This window comes from Lepeophtheirus salmonis, unplaced genomic scaffold (assembly GCF_016086655.4).
Source record: "Lepeophtheirus salmonis unplaced genomic scaffold, UVic_Lsal_1.4 unplaced_contig_9601_pilon, whole genome shotgun sequence".
In the NCBI taxonomy this organism is placed as follows: domain Eukaryota; kingdom Metazoa; phylum Arthropoda; class Copepoda; order Siphonostomatoida; family Caligidae; genus Lepeophtheirus; species Lepeophtheirus salmonis.
Genome location: NW_027296928.1, coordinates 1 through 6,028, shown reverse-complemented (window position 1 = coordinate 6,028; position 6,028 = coordinate 1). Strand labels below are relative to the sequence as shown.

The 6,028-nt window shown below is 30.1% G+C and overlaps 1 long non-coding RNA gene across 1 annotated transcript; it reads right to left on the bottom strand.

Moving 5' to 3' along the window:
• Nucleotides 1-1,147: 1,147 nt before the first annotated feature.
• On the bottom strand, nucleotides 1,148-6,017 carry LOC139907585 (uncharacterized). The gene is made up of 2 exons (XR_011784277.1): nucleotides 3,601-6,017; nucleotides 1,148-3,545 (listed from the first exon to the last, which is right to left on the bottom strand). It is a non-coding gene; the product is annotated as an uncharacterized lncRNA (long non-coding RNA).
• Between the last annotated feature and the right edge of the window lie 11 nt (nucleotides 6,018-6,028).

Genomic DNA, 6,028 nt, shown 5'->3' with positions numbered 1-6,028 from the left:
CGGTTTAGCCTTCGCAAGAAGGTTTCTAGTATTATAATATGTAAATTTGGCCTTTCGTAAAAAAAGGTAATTGTAAAAATTAAGTCATTTTTTTAAGTCCAATTGAAAAAAAGGACCGAAAGAAAAGGAATCCACACATTTATTTTTGCCACAGGCACTACACACGCTAAAAAATTGCTGAAGATGACCAATTAAAAGTTCTTCTTAGATTCTGTCCGGGGAGTTTGGGGACTTTTTTGGAAATTAATTAGATGCTCCGATTTTATTAAGTACAAATGGCACATGTTAAATACCAACTTAAATATAATGTGAAATAAAATTCAAAGAAAGAAACAAAATATATTTGTTTTAAATATACACAAAATCAAAAAACAATATTTTTTACCGTGCGTGGATACATTTGATGTATCCATTTTTAGGGGGCGCTGCAGTAGACTGGAAATCTTAGGCTTTAACGGGGATCCGAAAACAGTTTTGGGGAACCTTTTTACTTCCTATCAACAAAAGTAGTTCCGATATTGGAAAGCTACATCCTCACTCTATACTAATAAATCAGCAGTGGAGAACAAATAATGCACTTTCTGGGCTATGACAATTGAAAATTCTAAACACTTCTTCTTCCTATGTCCATCTGTGCGGCAATTAATTAAAAGACGGGAGGAGATAGTACAGATAAAATGAATTGAATCGCCGTAGCTCATGAACAACACGCTCGGGAGGAATGATTATCTTGAACTCAAAGTTCGACCCCCGATGATTCCTAGAGAAAAAAATATACTTTATGTATATGGACTTCACACAACATTCCTATGTTAGAAGGAGTCATTGTAATACTATAAGGTTTACTTATACTTTATCAGTGCAACTCAATTTGATCAATTTAAGGAACATTAAAAAAATGGAATTACATAATTATAAAGGGTGATTGACTAGTTTCAATAGCGTCAAGTCACCCAGAAAAATTCAAAATAGAAATTGATATCAAAAATACAGTCAGTCATATACTCAGCAAGGACTAATAAAAAGGCAATACCTCAAGGGACGGAGAAGATGGTGAAAAAATCAATATCAATGATGAACAGTTTTGATGAGAATGTGATACTGGTTAAATATGTATAAAGATGCAAAGTATTTATTTTCATTATGGTTTCTTTTTAAATAGTGATCCTATGAACATTTTTATTAGGTTAAGTATTGTTGGATGATTAGAGTATTGCTTTTGTAATGTGCATTTTAGGTGAACAAATTTGGGTAGAAAAAAAAATAATAATACAAGATATCAATTATCATCCGAATCAAAAAGGAGCACTAATTTATAATTCAGAAAACTTGATAACCAAGTGTCTCGCAAGCCGAGTTAAAACTGTATATTTAAATGTTAATTATTAGATTTTATAGAATTTGGTAAGTGATTCATTTGTTTATTCTATGATGTTATTCTGAGTGATGTACGAAGAATGGACTATAGAACTCAAAATTTAACATTACATTAGATCTCATTAAATGCTATATGAATCTCAGTAAAGCAGTTTTGAGAATAATCGGTAATTTCCAGATTATATTACAGATAATTTCCCCCCGTTAAAAAAACATCTACATATTTATAAAAAAAGATAAACAAGATAGTTACTTAACACTTGAAAATATAGATATGGCCAGAGTGGCCGTTTTTGACAGTTTTATTTCCTTTTTCTACCTTATTTTATATTCTTGACCTTGAAAATCCACTCTCAACCTCGACTCACAAATGAATTGGACAAAAACATACTATGGAAGCTAGTCTTTTATCTATTTTACTTTTTTAGTTGTTATTTAGATATTAACTAATAACTTTTATATGCATTGAATTAATAAAATGATACGAATTTTAAACGAAGGTTCTTAATTGATATAAAATTGTACAAGTTGCAATTTCTTCGTCATAAAATACATGATTTAATTTCAACATTGGGCATTCTAATTACCAAGTAGGTTAGTTAATACTTTCATTTCATTTTGATATATTCAAATTACATAGATATTATGTAATTATCATTAATTAAACTACTATGGGCATTATAATTGGTGATGTGACGATTTTTGAAAAAATCCGACGCCGATTCTGAAATATTTTAAATAATAATTAAAAAATACAATTTTTCCATGAATTTCTTAGAATTAGTATTGATAAAATAAGTCCCCTTCCTTTATTTGATGTAAATGATATTCAAATTAAATAAAGGAAGGGGATTCCTCTGTCCGGCGAGCTTTTTCCAAGGCAAATTTTCCAAGGACGATTAATCCTAAGGTAAACTTTGCAAAGGCGACCTTTACGAGATCCCTTTACAAAACAAATTCCCATAAAATAACAATATATGCACCTGCAGCATGTGATTGGAAAAACTTTTGTTCACGTTTAGTTTCTATTCAATTTGTTTCTTCTCAGTTTTTGAGCAATTTTTGACCATAAATTATTTTATAACAATATTAATAAAATTATATGACTCAAGTAATAAATTCAAACGGTTGTTTTTTATATCTGGACGGATATATTTAATACATATATATATATATTTATTTTTTTCATAACTGATGTAGAAAAGTAATAAATATTTCAATACCAGAAATCAATTATTCATCTCATTTTTTGGTTTGCAACTTGTACACGGCATATGCAAATCTAAATCCTATGTAGAACCCTTTTTGAGCTCATAATACGAAGAGCGAGCTACATAAAATCATACAAGAGTCAACTTATCCAAACAATCGAAAGAAGATCACACTTCATCTTTCTTTATTTCAAAACGATATAAGAAATTTAACTTTTTTCATGATTGTTTTGAAAAATACTTGATCATGGATTTTCTAAAAACTTGTATAAAATACCAGACATGGCCACACATAAAATTTAATACCTTTTGTGCTCTAAACAACATAGGTCAAACATTTTAAGAATTATGAAAGGATAATATTTACATAAGTAAGATGTCTCAAAATCTTGGCAGATGAACTTTTTTGATATTATAATTAGCCAAATTATATAGTCACCAGAGTTATATACTTGGATTTTATTTAATGATTCTTTCTGAGTTCTAAGGGTTAATTTGAAAAATACTTCTAAAAAAAGTTGAGATCTTATGTTGGTTATAAAAGGCAAAAAAAGTACGCTCTATAGGTATATTTATTCATCATTTTTTAAAAGAAATAATCACTTTAGAAGACACCTTTGGAAGATTTTTTATCCATCTTAAAATAAAGCACTTTTCATTGACTATTTTCAAGTAAAAAATATTTTTTTTTTACTACAAATTATGAAATTTTGAAACTTCAAACTCCGTATGCAATCTCTAAAAATTGAAAAAATAGATTGAATTTTAAATTTTTCATTTTTACCAAAATAAACATTTGAAGACTGGACCCTCCCCCAACATTTCGAGAAAAAAAATAATCTAGAACCAGTGTTTGGAAGAAACCAAAAATAAATGTAGTAATCCTAAAGTTTAAAGAATATTTGGGAGAAGAGCAGCTCAGCATTCATGACGTTTCATTTGATCAGCTACAGTCAGCTAGAAAAGTGAGAAGGGATAGAAGGAAATAAACAAGTACAAAAGCAAGAATTACTCCCATGGCGATCCTCAATTCTACTCTGAGTCCAACAAGGATTTACAATCATAACCAAGGCTGCAGAGTTGGAGTCGTAGAGTTGGAGTCGGTGTCTTTATGGTGGAGTAGGAGTCAGGAATCAGAAAGTTTTGTACATTCTCTGGCTAAAAAAAATTATTTTAATTTATTTAAACAAAAGCTATTTTCTATATGTTTATAAATTAAAGGTATTAAGTACTATTAATTTATTACAAATTATTAAGTCAACTAATTTATAAGTTTACTTCACAAATTTAAAACGTGCTCTATAGTCTTTTTAATCAAAAATGCCTGAACTTCTCTAAAGTCTAAATTATTATGATGGGTAGAACATAGCCATTAGCCATGCTAGTTCATTACTTTGACTAGTGAATAGTCAAAGTTATCAGAGTAAAGTGTAAGGTTGCAGTGAGAGGTTTTGTATATTGTTGTTCCTCTGTTGCAAGTCCATAAATTATGTTCAGAAACTTGTGAATGTATTCGCAATAGATAGATTTTGATCCATTTTATTTGTTTTTCATTTTGTTAAATATCTTATAGTCCAAATATTTTCTTTATACCATACAAAGCACAATTATTAATAGATACCAATAGCTTTAAATCAAAACTATATTTAAAGTCTATGGACTCAAATGATTCAACTGTACCAATATTGACTAAAAAGCATATTATTAAAATATAATAATGTGTGTTGGAGTCGGTGATATTTAAAATACTGGAGTTGGAGTCGGGCATTCTATGTACCGACTCCGCAGCCCTGATTATAACTCTGTAACAAATCTTCAAGGTTACTTTCTGTATTTTATGGGAACAAACTAATGTTTTAACAAGTTTTGAATGTGGTAGGAAAGGAAGTTAACTACTTAGTAGTTAAATAATAACGACAACAACTGAGGAAAAGAAAACTCATTCTTAAGATTACCAATTCAAAAAAAAAACGGACCAACTAGAAAATACACACGATAATTATAACTCATGAGTAAACCCTCAACTCTCAGTCTTTTATGAGCACACGCACTCTTTATTAATTTATACGTATATGTTATGTCTTCAAAATTTAAGTAATAAAGATAACAGCATTTGAAAATTAAAAAACCTTGCAGATTGCCAACTACAAAAAGCTCATTTCAAGTATATAATTTTGTATTTAAGTCTTATAACTTTATAGACTTTTTTTAAGTATTTCAATATAGATTAGCTATAATCAATCATAAATAGTTGAAACCATAACCAAATCTCAATTGTTAATTTGCACTATTGATATTTTGTGTCTTATTCTGACTCAATTTGAGTATTTTTTTTTTCTTATAAAAAAGTACTTCAAAGTAGTGTACTTTATATCCAGTAAAAAAACTTGTTGTGAACAGTAGTAAAGTTGGTTATTAGTAAATTTCGCCTTCTTAAATTTCTATGAGCTCTTTTCAAGTTCATATCAGTTATTCATTTGTTGATTTGAGCTAGGTACTTGCAACTTGACTTGGAATTGAGTAATTATTTTGAAAATTTGCAACTTGACTTGATTTCAAAGTTAAAGACACGCGAATTGAATTGAACTCGAACGCTATAATATAGTAAATGATTAAAATCGTTTGGATTTTGGACATGTTAAAGAAAAAAAAATCGACATGGTAATCCTGTCAATTAGAAGAACGTTTTAGAAAAGAGAAGCTTGGCTGCCTTGAAGCTTCAATCGATCAACCACCAGCAACTGTCACGAGGAGGGAGGGATGAAGGAAATAAACAAGGACATTGGCAAAAATTACTCCGACGTTGATCCTCAATTCTACCTAGATCCCAACAAGAACTTACAATTATAACTCTGCAACAAATCCTCAAGGGCACTCTCCGATTTAGATCACTATATACATACACTGGACCCAATACTATGTAATAGCTTAAGAAAAAGTATTTTTGTATTTATCACCCTTTTTTTAACTAAGTATGAGTATATCTTGTTCATTATTGGTCACATTGCATCATACGAAAAGGTTTTGTCAAGGTGTGAGTGTATACTACAAATATATTGCAATTGACACTTTCAGTCGTCAATTATCGTGCTCGAGTATCGAGGTCTCAAAGGAAGAATTTTGCCATATTTTAAATTTTTACTACGTAATATGGACAAACCCGTCGAAAGCGACGAATAACATTTACTATGTATGGGCCGATACTTTTTATATTCGTGTTGCATAACAGTGGTTCGATATTTTCTCTTGCTCAATTCTACTATCATCTGTGAACAGCTAGACTGTTTGAAGCTGGCGATCGAAGTGAAGTGGCCAGCATTGGGGAATAGGAGATAACAAGACACCATCTAGACAACACCATGCCGCACACATCTTTGATGACGCACCAGAAAGAGCTCAGATGGAAAGTTCTTACGCATCCATGCTACAGTCCAGATCTA